The 15,698-nt window shown below is 36.6% G+C and overlaps 1 protein-coding gene and 1 non-coding gene across 5 annotated transcripts in view; one reads left to right on the top strand and one right to left on the bottom strand.

Moving 5' to 3' along the window:
- Ncoa7 (nuclear receptor coactivator 7) overlaps window positions 1-15,698 on the bottom strand; it is a 144,013-nt gene that overhangs the window by 95,250 nt on the left and 33,065 nt on the right. The gene's annotated exons all lie outside the window — the stretch shown is intronic.
- Window positions 6,553-6,625, top strand: Trnaa-agc (transfer RNA alanine (anticodon AGC)). The gene has a single exon. It is a non-coding gene; the product is annotated as a tRNA-Ala (tRNA).

The following is a 15,698-nucleotide window of genomic DNA, read 5'->3' on the forward strand; positions in this document are numbered from 1 at the left end:
TTTTTATGTGGTGTTGAGGATAGAACTCAGGGCCTTGTACCTGCTAGGTGAGTGCTCTACCACTGAGCCACAAGATGCCCTCTTTCACCACTTCTATTCAACATCATTCTTGAAACTCTAGCTAGAGCAATTAGAAGAAATTAAGGGATAGAAATAGGAAAAGATTAACTCAAACTATCACTATTCACCAATGACATGATTCTATATTTAGAAGAGCCAAAAAATTCCACCAGAAAACTTCTAGAACTCATAAATGAATGCAGCAAAGCCAACACTTGTAAATCAAATGCATTACCATACATCTGTGATGAATCCACTGAAAGAGAAATTAGGAAAACTACCCCATTCACAATAGCCTTAAAAATAAATAAGTAAATAAATAAAAATATTTGGGACTCAATCTAACAAAAGAAGTGAAAGACCTCTATAATGAAAACTACAGAACATTAAAGAAAGAAATTGGTAAAGAACTTAGAAGATGGAAAGATGTCCCATGCTCTTGGATAGACAGAATTAACATTACCAAAATGGTCATACTACCAAAAGCACTATACAGAGTTAATACAATTCCTATTAAAGTCCCAATGACATCTTCATAAAATTAGAAAAAGCAATCATGAAATTCATTTGGAAAAATAAGAAACCTAGAATAGCCAAAGTAATTTTTAGCAAGAGTGAAACAAGAAGTTTCATAATACTAAACCTGATATTATCCTACAGAGCCATAATAACAAAAACAGCATGGTATTGGCACCAAAAGAGACATATAGACTGATGGTACAGAATAGAAGACACAGAGATAAACCCACATAAACACAGTTATCTCATACTAGACGAAATACCCAAAAACACACATTGGAGAAAAGATAGCCTCTTCAAAAAATGGTGCTGGAAAAACTGGAAATTCATATGTAGCAAAATGAAATTAAACCCTTATCTCTCACCCTGCACGAAACTTGACTCAAAGTGGATCAAAGACTTAGGCAATAGAACAGAGACATTGCACCTAATAGAAGAAAAAGTAGGCCCAAATTTTTCCCCCACTGGCTTAGGAACTACTTCCTTAACAAGACTCCTAAAGTGCAAGAAGTAAAATCAAGAATCAATAAATGGGATGAATTCAAACTAAAAAGCTTCTTCTCAGCAAAGGAAACAATAATGTGAAGAGAGAGCCTACAGAACAGGATAAAATCTTTACCACATGTACCTCAGCATTAATCTCCAGGATATATAAAGAACTCAAAAAACTCAACACCAAAAACCAAATAACCCAATCAATAAATAGGCAAAGGAACTGAACAGACACTTCACAGAAGAAGAAATACAATCAATCAACAAATATATGAAAAAAATGTTCAACATCTCTAACAATTAGAGAAATGCAAATCAAAAGTAGGATTCATCTTACTCCAGTCACAATGGCAATTATCAAAAATACAACCAACAATAAATGTTGGCAAGGATGTGAAGGAAAAGGTCCATTCATACTTTGCTGGTAGGGTTGAAAATTGGTGCAACCACTATGGAAAACAGTATGAGGATTCTTCAGAAAACTTGGAATGGAACCACCATCTGACCCAGCTATCCCTGCCTTCAGTTTATACCCAAAGGACTTAAAATCAGCATCCTACAGTGACATCAATGTTTATAGCAGTTCAATTCACAATAGTTAAACTATGGAACCAACCTAGATGTCCTCAACAGATAAATGGATAAAGAAATGTGATATATATATATATATATATATATATATATATATATATATATATATATATATATATCACACACACATATACATACACAATGGAATATTACTTAGCCTTAAGAAAAATGAAATTATGGCATTTGCTGGTAAATGGATGGAGCTACAGAATATTATGCTAATTGAAAGAAGCCACTTCCAAAGAACCAAGGCAGAATGTTTTTTTCTGATATGTGGATGTTAATTCACAATGAGAGGGGAATGGGCTAGGGAAGAATAGTGGAACTCTGCATTAGACAGAGGGGAGTGAAGGCAGAGGAAGTGGTTTTGGGATAGGGCAGATAGTAGAATGAACTGGACATTATGACCCTATATGCATATAACATTACATGTCCAGTGTAATTCTACATCATGTACAACCAGAAGAATGAGAAGTTATACTCCATTTATGTGTGATGTGTCAAAATACATTCTACTGTCATGTATAATTAATTAGAACAAATAAAAACCTTTTAAAAAAAGACTTAATCGTGAACTTATGAAGGCCACATTACTGGGGACTTAGAGGGATTTTTAGAATTCTGGAGTAAGTTGTCTACTTCCTTTAGCCTTCCAGTTATGTCTTCTAAGAGACAGAGACGCTTGGGCTGTACTTGGTCCCTGGAAAGTAGAGCATGATGAAAATACACACTGCTAACAGAAAATCTTTGCCTGTAACTTGCAACAGCTGAGTATGGTGATCTGGGTTAAATAGCTACCTTGCAGGACTCTATCAAGAAGTTAACCTGGGTAATTTCTAAGGCACTTTTCTGCCCCAAAATGCAAATCAAAAGTAGGATTTCATCTTACTCCAGTCGCAATGGCAATTATCAAAAATACAAGCAACAATAAAAAAAGTCTATTAAAAATAAACAACCAAGTAAATAAATAAATATAAGTCATGTAGAAATTGATCATTCACAGAATGAAAATCTTCCGTCATTCTTTATGAAAATTCTGAGGTTGTTTTTCTTTCTTCTTCTTCTTTTTTTTTTTTAGTCCTTGGGGTTCAAACCCAGGGCCTTGCACATGTTAGGCACCCTACAACTGAACCACAGTCCCAACTCTTAGACTTTCCTTACACTGTAAGGGATAAACTGTGTTATGTCCACAGGTACTTACTCATTATTTATGTTTTTAAGTCACTTTAGTTTTCAATGTGATGATTTCAGACACACATATAAGCCTTCATGAGAATTTTTCATGGTTAAAACCAAATATTTGTGTGTGTTTTTTTTTAAGTCACTTGCATTTCTTCTACTGTTAAAGAACATTTTGCTTTTCAGGATTCTTAATCATTCCTTAATACTCAGACCAAATTTTTATGCTCACATTATTATTCTTTTTAAATAACAGCAAAAAGCTTTACAGCTTAGCATGACAATGCTTTTTAAAATATCTGCTATTATTTTAATTTTTTTTGTTGTTGTAGATGGACATAATACCTTTATTTTATTTTTATGTGGTGCCAAGGCTCGAACCCAGTGCTTCACATGTGTAAGGCAAGCACTCTACTACTGAGCTACAACCCTAGCCCAACATCCATTATTATTTCTCAGAAAAAAAGCAACACTGTGGAACCAACCAAAAGGAAGGAGGAGACAGATGGAAGAGGGCTTTTTTTAAGATAGTAGCCTCTCCATAATTTGTCTATAAGAAGAACATGGGGACAGCACCGAGTTACAGAAGGTGCTTTAACACATGAGTTAAAGCCGCATCTCTTATTAGGACTGTGTGTTCACTTGGGGGAAGTGCTGTTGGCAGTGCCACTTAGGGTAGGCGGAGAGGCTGAAACCCCCAGAGCACCTCTTGTCTCCACCTTGAAACAAAAGACCAGCCTCTTATGTCTTCTAAGAGTTTCAACTCTCTGCCTACCTGGATAAGTGTCTTAACATGTACATGTGTGATCTTCATTATAAGCACATTTGCCTTGCTTGGTTTCCACTTTTTCCTTAATTTGTCATTTTGTCCTTGATGAGGTTAAACTATGCAGAAAAACTTAAATTTATGACCTCAAATTAACAAATCATGGCATTTCTAGGGCTATCAGGTGCGGTCTACAGTAACATCAATTGGAGTATAAATTTAATTTGGAAAATAAAAACACCTCTTTTGTTAGGCACAATGCCTCGAAATTAGAGAAAATAATTTACATAAGATACAAGGAAGAAAGTGATTTGAAGTTCCAGAGAAACACTGAAACCAGTTACAGAATTTTGGTAGACAAAATACATGGCAGAGGAGAAAGAAGGCCCAGAGGCCATGTTATACTGTGATACAACAAAGTGATGATGCCCCACAGACCTGAAATGTGGACCAGCTAAGGCTGTTTAAAACCAGGGAGGTTAAGAGACTGTAGCTGTCCATCATGAGTCCTGTCAAAGAACTTCCCACCTGTGGCAGTGTTTCCCCAAGAGGTGAACTTGGGGATGAGCTTCACTCTAATTGGAGGGGAATTTCAAAGTGGCCTACCAGTCAAAGCTACTAAAACTGTGATCTTCAAGTGTCCTTGTATGCTAAGCCCTCATGGACCCTAATTGAAGGCTCTTAAATGACCAATAACAAACTGTTAAGCCAATGGTCTGTGGGTCTTCTGGACTCATTCTCCCCATCCAGGCTGCAAACTTCAATCCTTAGTAGCATAACCAAGGAATCAGTATTATGTTCTCTTACTTGCAAGGAATAAATAAATTCAGAGCTTGTTCTCTGGATGTCTAAAATGAGAGAGAGAGAGAGAGAGAGAGAGAGAGAGAGAGAGAGAGAGAGAGAGAGAGAGAGAGAGAGAGAATAAATATATTTTGGGATTCCGTATCAGGGGAAATGAAAGCAATCTAAATTTGACCTGAGAGGGTAAATTAGGTTTGTTTGTTGTTGTGGGGACTGAGGTTAGGTAGGTTTAACATATAACATAGCAAAGTGGCAGAGAACTTTCTAAGAATGGTCAAAACCATCATTACAGAGGAACATGTCAGACACATGGTCGATATGGATCCCCAGCAGAGGAAACTGGGAATGATTCCCTAGTGTCTTTGAAGTTCTGGGTTTGAATATTGTGGATCTGGATCTTCCATGATGTTTTCCTCTTATCTTCTAGCAGAATATTTTGACTGTAATTCAATAGATAGGTCTGGAGGTGTATAGTAGGTAGTAAACTGACCCAAATGATATGCTTCTCTCAGGAAATATGAAACATCTCTGTGTCCCAATTACACCAAATTTTATGCACTTCCATGCATCCAGGTTATCTGTACAGAATCTCCCCTCTATTTGGAAGTCTCTTTCTACACCCTTCGCACCTGGCAGTCACCTTAGTTGCAGTGTTCATCTCATTGATGCTACTTTATGAGCATCCTGTGTTTGCACCAGACCATGCATTCCCACAGATGTTTGCTGAGTTTGAGGATAGATGAGTATGAGCTCATTGTCAGAGACTACAGGGAAATTATTTAAAAGAGGGATGATATGGTTTTCCAAAACAAATTATGAGCCTATTAAAAGGCAAAACTAAAGGCATCTCAAGAAAGAAATGTGGCCCCATGAATTCGAGTTTTAAATTGATGAGTATAAGGCACAGGATTGAGTACAAAGAGAAGCAAGAAGCAAAGGACAGAACCCTGCAAGAAAGAAAATGGAATGCTAGGGCTCAGAATGAGCAGATATTGTAAACAATGCAAAGGAAAATAACCAGGAAATTTTAGGGGTAGAAGGAAGAAGAATCAAGAAGCAACATGTACACTGCCTTTGGCAGATTGAGTGAAATTAACTTATTTAAGAGAGAAATCGGTCTAATTTTGCTATTACAATGCTACTTTCCAGCTCTATCAAACAGAATAAGAAAAAAAAAAAAAAAAAAAAACTGAAAAGGACACAGTATCCTTGGCTAAAAAAATGAAATCCAAGAGGAAGCCTCTAGCTCTACATGATGCAACCTTCTGTGTTGTAGAACCATTATGTCTGCTCTGAAGAATCACAGAGAAATAAGATTGGAAATGGGGTGTAGAGAACCTGGTCATCAAAAGAAAACGCGCGCATACACGTGCGTGCATACACACACACACACACACACACACACACACACACACACTCAACATTGAGCAACCTGATATCAACACCCAGAAAAATAAACTGACAGATAATAGTTAATACATTTGTTAACATTTGAAGATGAATTATTGGCTGCTAGAAGCCACCATAGGTACTAAAAATGAGTAAATATAAACTAACAATTCTCTTTTAGATAGTGCTGCAAGATTTGGCATACTGATTGGGAAATTACAGAAACAGTCTATTAAGATCTCAGCAAGGGCCTTGAAAATGTCTGTCTTAATCTTCTTGAGAAAAGGTGGAAACAGCTGGGTTAGAGAATTTGGTTTAAGAGAACTTTGAGCAAATCCATTTATAATAAGTTGAAATACTAAAATATAATCATTTACTGTATCAGTGGTACTAATATGCCACAAAGCATAAGCCTTCCAACTCAGCCTTCTATCAGCAGCTTGGATAAGAACAGAGAAGGCACAGTGTTCAGGTTTTATATCTAACCCAAACCAGGAAGGACAAAAAATATTTCAATATTAAAAATCAGGCTTACAAATTCCTTTTTCCCTCAGAGTAGGCATAACTGTTAGTCAATAAATAATTTAAAATTTTAGTTTTGTTCCTGTTAACCAAAATAAAGGATAATAAGTAATCTTTCTATAAACACATGGATCAGGTCATTCCAAGATGTTGAAGAATCTTAAAACTCTATCTTAGATGAAGAGATTCCAAAACCTGAGCTATTTAGCCTGTAAAAGAGAAGGTTCAGGGGCTGGGGTTGTGGCTCAGTGGTAGAGCGCTTGCCTAGCATGCAAGAGGCACTGGGTTCAATCCTCAGCACCACATAAAAATAAAATAAAGATATTGTGTCCACCGAAAAACTGAAAAATAAATATTTAAAAAGGGAGAGAGAGAGAGAGAGAGAGAGAGAGAGAGAGAGAGAGAGAGAGAGAGAGAAGGTTCATGGAGAACCTGACATCATCTTAAACAAATGTGATGGTAATATGTGAAAGAGGTATTTGCCTTATATGTGGATTCCAAGTAACTAGGAATAGGTAGAATAAGTTGAAAAGCCATAACTTTTAACTAAAAAATTGAAAACAACTTCTTCCTATGATAATTTTTCCAAGAAATCAGAGGCTTCAGAAGTACTTGGTTCATCCTTAGAGCCAGAAAAGTTCAAGTTCAGGTTAGAAAAGGCCTACTGTTAGGTGCTGTGGAAATTTCAGCTTCTGCAGGGTAGTTCAGATGACTTCTATATTTCAACTGAAAGATTTTATAATTCTGAAGTTAGGCATAGAGCCTGTATTGAGATAAAAACAAAAATAAGATGAAATTAATATAAATCTGACACTTGGAAAATGCTGTCTTTTCTTTCAAGTCTCTCAATCACTTCTTCCAGTCCCCCAGAGCATTATCTAGTTATCACATTACCTGGTGCTTCTATAATCTGGACCTACAAAACTAAAGTTCCTCTTAGAATGTGCCTACAAAACTAAACCATTGTGAAGAAGTGCACTATAGGAAAATGGTGGGATGCTCAGAATTCTGTATGCATGAATAGAAATGTACAGGTTGTTATCAGAGCTATGTAGACCTAACCACTTCACTGTGTGTTGTTTACATGATGGTAAAGGAACATATTTGCTAGTGACTTGCTTTCTGTTCACAGAAGAGGGTGTCACAACACATCCATCAAGTTACTCTCCACAAACATATCCTAAGTCATGTTCTTACACAGATGTCACTGCCTACAGCATTGAGATTAACATCTTACATTTAAAACAGACACAAATGATTGATGCTCACTTATAATAGCATAATGATAATAAAACACTAATATGTTAAAATCCAGTCACTCTTAATGTATTTTAAAAATTCCTATCAGTAAGAAAAAATGTTAATCATCAGGGTACTCTAAATCCTAGCATTAATTATAATCTGTTCCTTATAATGATTGATGAAAGTTCTACTCAGTAAACTGAAACACTTAGGAATTCTCTAAATACCTTTGGACATACATTACAAAGAGGTCATATTATAATAATTTTATTAATTGCTATAAAAATGTTTATGGAAGAAAAATTAAAATTTTAGAATTGAAATTGTAAATTTAAATCCTAAATTTTCTAAAACATTTTCATTTACGATACTATAATTGAAATTTTTATTATGGAACAGAAATATTATAATTATTGTTCCATTATATTTGGAAGGGACTATGGAAGTAGATAAAAATAAAGACTTTGGAGTTGGACACAGCAGGAAGAAATCTCAGCTCCATTACTTGCTAGCTAGTTGTGTAACGTAGGGAGGAACTAAACCTCTCTAAGTCTGTTTCTTTGCCTGTAGAAACAAGGAAAGTAATTCCAACTGTCTCATGGGGTTGTTCTGAGGACTCAGTTTATAAAGCTCCTGGCACAGAATGAGCAAACAGCAAAAGAAAACCCACAGTACCACTAGTATACACAGGCAAAACTTTGTAAAATGTTATAGGCCTGAGATGACCAGGCTGTAAGCAATCCAGTGTGGCTCCTCTCCTGCTTCCCAGTTTTGCTGATGTCCTTGTGACATTACATAAGAGTCTGTCTTCAAGCTGACCTCCTGAGGGATCCTTCTCTGATGATCATCCTCATTAACCAAGAAGCATGCTCTAATATCTCCTTCTTCCCCTCCATCTTTAAACACGCCCTTCTTTGACCACCATCATCTCCCTCCTGCTACAGCCTATATTTTGGGCTTCTCTTTCCAGCCAAGTTCCAAGAGAATTGCCTAGAAGGTTGGGCTCCACTCCCTTATTTCCCATTTCACTCACATCAAAATGGCTTCTACCATGAGTTCACTAAAATTGCTTTTATTCAATCAATCATTAGTGACCTCCAAGTGGTCAATCTTTTTTTTTTTTGTACTGGGGGTTGAACACAGGGATGCTTAACCACTGAGTCACATCCCCAGCCATTTTTTATTTTTTTATATTTTGAGTCAGGGTCTCATCTAGTTGTTTAGGGCCTCTCTAAGTTGCTGAGGCTGACTTTGAACTTGTGATCTTCCTACCTCAGCCTACTGAGTCACTGAAATTACAGGTATATGTCACCACACCCAACTTCCAAGTAGTTAATCTTAATCATAACAAATATTTTCACATCCTCTTTTTTTTTTTTTTTTTTTTTTTTTTTTTTGAGGTTCTGAGTATTAAGCCCAGGGCCTGAGGCACATGAGGAAGCCCTCAGTCCTCATCTTAGTTTGACTGTCAGCTACTTTCAAAACTCTTGATCATTCTCTGTTCTTTCCTTCTTGAAATGCTCTTTTCCTTTGACTGCTATGATGTGTCCTCTTGAGGATTTCATCTTATTTTCCCTTTCTGTACTAGACCACTGAATTCTGTAGTTTCCCAATTCTGTGCCTCATTCCTTAGTTCTATTCTCTTTTCACTGCACACTCTTTCCCTGTAAGATCATATTATCTCCCATGGTTGAGTTCAATTTCTTAAATTTCCATCTCAGCCTAGACCCACTCTGTTTTTCACTCCAGATTCACATATCCAACTGTACATTTATGGTTCCACTGCAATGTCCTACAAGCTCTCAAATTTAACACATCTGTCGTGTTCCTCACAACTAAAACACCCATGTGATCTGGGCTGCACGAAATAATCACACAAGAGACAGAGATACCTTTTTCTTTGGGGTCCTGTGATTGCTCCTTTGACATTAAGGGTCCACAGAAAGAGAGAGAGCGAGCACCGCTGAACCGTTTAATTGAGAAGAAGCCATTCAAATGAGGCAAGGGGTCAGGTTTCAGGGGGTTAAGTCCAGCTTCCTGATGTCTGCTTTCATTAATTAGGTTGACATCTAGGAAGGCCACACCCAAAGGCAGAGCAAGAGAAGGGGACACACAAAGAGCGTTTCCATGGAACATTCTATCCCAAACAGGGCAAAGAGGTAGCATTACAAAAGAATAGGTGAGTGTAGCTCAATTCCATGGTGACACTCCTACATCTGAAAACACGCCTTCAACTTTGCCTCCGTCCAGGTCACTATGAAATGTAGTGACTGGTCAAAGTCTCTTGCTTCAGGATGGAATTCACAAATCATTCAGAGTGGCTCCCCACATACATCCAGACTTTAATCCTTGAGATTCTCTCAAAACTGTTATTTTTCTAGTTTTACCATTCAGTTAATGGCACCTCCATCCATCTAGTCACTCAATCTCAATTCTAAAACATGGCCAACAAGGTCCTGAATGAGCTGCCCTAGACTGCCTCATTACCCTTCTTGTGCATTTCTCCCTTAGAAGTGTTCTGTTTAAGACATACTGGTGGCCTTGCAGATCCAGGAACCTGCTAAGCTTTTGTTCACCTTAAGGTCTTTGCATCTGTTTCCCCTACTAAGAATAGTCGCTTCCTTTCTCCAGCAATTCTAAACACTTAGGTTATCTAGTGAACTCCTGCTCATACCCAGGGTCATTAAATAACATTAATGACCTCAGATGACATTTGATGACCTGGGTATGGGCATTGTATGGCATTTAAATATCATTGTTCTCCAGAGGTCTGCCTTGAACATCACTCCTGTGATGTAGCTACTGCTCTTGCAATTTGCATTTATAACATCCTGTTATTTTTCCCTCATAGCAAACACTGCTATTTGAATAGCTCTACATTTGTTTTTCTTTGTTTAATGTCTCTGTGAAATGTACTCTCCAGCAAGGACCACATTTGTTTTGTTCACTTTACCCTCTGGGTATAACAGGTGCAGGCACACAAGGTCTCTCTGAGATGCAAGCAATGCATACCTTTCTTCCCATAAAACAAACACCACCATCTTTCAAATCCAAAGATAAATATTGTATGACTCCAATAAACTCTCTTTAAAATTTTTTATTGGTGCATTATAATTATACATAATAGTAGGATTCATTTCTATCATATTTGTACGTGCACATAATCTGATCAATCTCCTTCCCTCAGTAACTTCCTTTTTCCTTCCCTTCCCTCTTCCCCATCCATTAGCTCTATTCTATTTGATCTCTCTATTATTATTTCAATTAATGCATTATAATTATACAGATAAGCAGGATGCATTTGTGGTATATTCATACACGGACATAAAGTAATTGGCAGATTTCATTCCTCAGTACTTCCCCATACTCTTCCCTCCTCCCTCCCTCTTGATCTTCTTCTTGGTCTCCTTTCTATTCATGAGACTTTTTCACTTGTTTCAGTCAAAGAATTGGGAAGAGTCTTAAGTAATTAGTAGTATCCAAAATAGTCATTTATTCAAACTTAAAGAAAAATTCTCCTGTGTCTTAAAAAAAAATAACAGGATGAGGAAGGTAAAGATTGCATATATAGGTTCATAGCCCAATTAATTTTATCATTTTACATTTCCAGTGACCCATTAAGACAATGGCATTCCTTATGAATTGCACTTGAAGATAATATAATATGTATGAGTTTACAAGTAATTTTTATATTTAAAAATCCTTAAATATTCTTATAAAAGAAAACCAATATTAATATTTGCATATTTGTATGTATATGTGGTGTAACTCACGTTATTACACTTAAAATATTTCTACTCTTAAAAAACAAAAATGTCCCAATTCTATATGCTGGAAATTTTGGATTAAAAATTTAAGTTTTTATCATTAGCTAGTTAAAAAGTTGATTTAGCACTATAAAAGTAAATACCCTTCCCTTAAAAAGAAACAAAATGGAACCATGGAAACAGAGATTGCTCCGACTCCAATGACCTCACCAGCATCTGCTTCAATTACCTTCTGAAAATGAAATAACCAAATTACTATTCAGCTCTCTGCTGTGCTAACAAAATTAGTCTGAAATATAAAAATGCATCTGTCTCATGTTATATATTATACAATTTCTAAAACAAATCTCTTTCGAGCTCTAAATTGTAAAGTACACACCCTGGTTGTTATTATCAACATAAAATTCTCACATAAATATGAAAAATTAATGGAATGATTAATGACTTAGCTCAAATCAGCCACAACAGTGAGTGAATTTAAATCACCCCACCTACAAAAGGGGAACAATCAATTTTGATTCTATTATGCTTTCTGTAACAGATGTGTTCTTGAAAATGTATGTGCAAATTGTATTTTCAAAAGCCATATAGTGATTTAGAAATACAGTTAGAGCTTGTTTTCATTCTTTAGCTTAGGGAAAAAAATATTTAAATCATGAGTAATTGGCTTTTAACTTAACTACTTTATAAGTTCAAATGATCACATTTTGGCCACCTCATTTATCAGATATTCCATAAATACACTACTAAAAACACTGTTAGTTTTACTGACATAATCCATATTCTCATTTTCTTTTTCTTCTACATTTAAACTTATGTCATGCTCACCATTCTCCACACCTAAACAATTCTTGTCTCCTACATAGCAATGAAGCTTACATTTCTCACTTCAGTCCATGATATCCCCACTTGATGCTATCTTTGACTTTTCCTCAAATGAAATCAGGTGAATGGTTCTAGGAGCACAGTTACTCCTAGAACCTTCTTCTTGTTCTCTGCTACCTTCTGCTTCTGGAGCTGCTAGATCCTATCTTGCTCTGGGAAGAGACCCAAGAGATCACTCAATCAAGCTCACTTGCCCTCCCTTCTAGCTCCTAGAACACTCAGATGCAGACTCTACTTTGTTGAGTCTGACTTAGCTTTGTTTGGTGCTGAATCATGTTTGCAAACCACAGACCAACTTGGATCTTGGTAGGTCTCCTTAAACCTGGCCCAACTGTCCATTTCAATACTATTTTTATTTATGTGTGAGAAGCAAAAAATTCAAACAAGTAGGGAAGGCTTCTGCATGTTCCCTGATATAATATATCACAAAAACAAGAGCAGAAAAGAAAATGGAACCCTGTTTTGTTAATGCAGATTATACATGGAATAGTAAGCAAAGGAAAAGAGAAGTAAAAATGTGTGATTCAATCTTGCGTGGCTAAAGCACCAGATCACTACTTTTACAACAGAAGTGCCCAAGCTGGGGGATTTCAACATTTGACCCTGAATCTAGAGACAAAATAAATACTAGGGGAATTCTTGTCACATTTCAAAAACTGTAAGATCAGGAGACTGTTGACCTTTTTTTGGTTGGTATACAGGCATGTATAAAGTTTCCTGGGTAGACCACAGATTCCCTAGTTTGTTCCAAAGTTCCTCAGAATACCTTTGTACTTAAACAGAAGATACCAGTTTAGTATTTCAATATATTTAATTATTACAATAATCACTTTATTATTTAGATCAGTAATTTCCACTTATTCTTGTCCTGAGAACTCATAAGGTTCTATAAAATTCAATTCAACATACCTTAATGAAGAATACAGGTTATGATTAAGAGTGTGAGCAGGGAGGTGAGCTATACCTGGGTTGAGGCTCGGATCTGCCACAACATAGTTATGTGACCTTGGGCAAGTTACACAACATCTATGAGGCCTGGCATCTTTATCAGTAATTACAATGATAACAGGAACTACTTCATGGGAGTAATTAGAAGACTACATGAGAATGCAAATCAGTCTCTGTTACATTGTAAATATTCAATAAATGTTAACTATCATTCATAGCAAATGACTGGTGACTGGCAGGTTCAGGGAATAGGGCTAGACTCCAAAAGGAAAATAAAAATAAAAAATAGCCAACAACAGTGACAAACAGATAAGGCAGAAAATGTGTGTATTCCTGGGTGTAATCCAAGACAGATTGTGTTAAGGGTTCCAAGAGAAGGCATAAGAAAGACCAGCAATGTCCTCTATGTTTGTTGGCAGGGGAGGGTACATCTAGTTATGGGATGGAGGATAAATGAAACTGGAAAAGCCTCAAGGTTACAGTGCCATACAGATAAGTTTGACAGAGTGATGCTCACATTATTGTATATAAGGAGAGAACTGAAAGGGGAGATCTTTGTAAAAGATCTTTGTAAAAGGCAAAGCTTGAGGGGACAAAATACAAGACAAAGAAAAATCAAAGTAAGACAAAGACAGAAGGGTAGGAATGAGTCAGATTGTGCCAAACCTCAAATGCCAGAAGAAAAAAAAAAAGAAGTTGGGACAGGCACAGAAATGACATATCTGAGCTTTGCCCAGGAATACTAGCCTGGCGAATTGTGGGGATGGATGTGCAATTAGGATAGAGGAGGTGAAGGTTGCTTGGTAGAATTTTCAGATGCAAGTTTTGGGGAATAAGAGGAAAATCTCTACTAAAATCAACAGCTGAATTGCTAGTGGGAGCTGTGAAGCTTCGGAGATGGGAGCAGGAAGCATTTCCCAGTCTAGAGCTCAGTTTTCTGTTGCTGGAGAGTCATTCCACCAGCACAATGAAAGGTCTCAGTGCATTTATGTCTTGGTTCAGTTTGTGCCGCTTAAAAACAAAAATTCCACAGGTTGGGTGGCCTGAACAACAAACAGTATTTGTCACAGTTCCAGAGGCTAGGAAGTCCAGGGTATAAGTGCTGACTAATTTGGTTCTTGCAGAGGGCCTCTTCCTGGTTTACAGATGGATACTTCCTTGCTGTGTCATGCCATGGCAGAGTGAGAGAAATCATTTCTCTGTCTCTTTATAAAGATACTAATCCTATCATGAGGGCTCACCCCTGTGACTAATTACCTCTCAAAGAATCTGCCTCCAAATACCTTCATACTGGAGATTTAAGGTTTTGATACATGAATTTGGGGGGGGGGGTGTGGGGTGTGGATGGCACAAACACTCTGTCCACAGCACTCTGACAAAAGTTATCTCAAACCTACAGTGCCACATTTAACTCCAAATTCAAGGGCGGTTCAGCTGAATTCCTACTCAACTTTCAGAAGCAGTTAAAAAGAAGTATGTTGGGGGTAAGCAGCTTAAATCATTTTTCTTTACTTGGAATCTATAACTTTTTGTTCTTTTGTCTTTCACTAAGGGGCATAAACTAGACCATGACTCTGGAAAAGTTTCAGGGGATATATAAACTCCCTGAAATTCACACATACTGTGTATCTATATATTTATTTATATATTCCTCACTTAGAAAACATAATTTTATTTTAAAATCCATTAGGTTGTGTTTTTTTTTTTAAATTTGTTTTGTGGTGCTGGGGATCAAACCCAGGGCCTGGAGCATACTCTTTATCACTAAAAAACATTGTGAACCCCTTATTTATTTACTCTTTTTATAAGAAATAAGGTCTCACTATGTTGCCCAGGCCAGCCTTGAACTTGTAATCCTTCTGTCTCTGTGAGCAGCTGGAAATACAGGTGTATACTGCCATGCTCATTAGTACTTATTTTTAAAAGCATTTTTCTGAAGACTATAAATTTTAGTTCATTCAATCCTCTAAGCTATCTTATAAGTAAGTACTATTATGCCCATTTTAGAGAGAGACAAAAAGGAAAAAAAAAAAAAAAGAAAAACTGTAGCCAAGCCCTGCAGCTCCTAAGTAGTTCGACAGAGAAGAAACCTACAGAAGGCCCAAAAGCAAACTTTGCCCTGGGTTCATGGCAACATGGTTCCATGTCAGGGTTTTGATAGGTCACTTTATTTGGTCTTGTTCCAGCATTTGGGACATCCAGTCTGGGATTTCAGGTTAAACAGAAACATACTAGTCATTAATCCTTTTAAATTAGTTTAATAGGAAACCATGCTACTGTGCAGTGGGAAAGCATATTTATAGAACAAGTACTCTTTTGTATGCCCACCTTTTGAATAATTGGTTGCTGGGTATTAGATGAATATTTTTCAAGAAAATTCAGTTTTCAATCATGAATAATAACCTCACTCCCAGTACAGTAACTACCAAAGAGTCTTGTAAAATGGTGAGTCAGTTTTTGATCATGGTACTCATTTAAAAAAAGCATTTAAAAATATAATCCAATGTGTGCACACTTATCAATATTTACAATGAAAT

The sequence above is a fragment of the Marmota flaviventris genome, chromosome 6 (assembly GCF_047511675.1).
Source record: "Marmota flaviventris isolate mMarFla1 chromosome 6, mMarFla1.hap1, whole genome shotgun sequence".
NCBI lineage: Eukaryota > Metazoa > Chordata > Mammalia > Rodentia > Sciuridae > Marmota > Marmota flaviventris.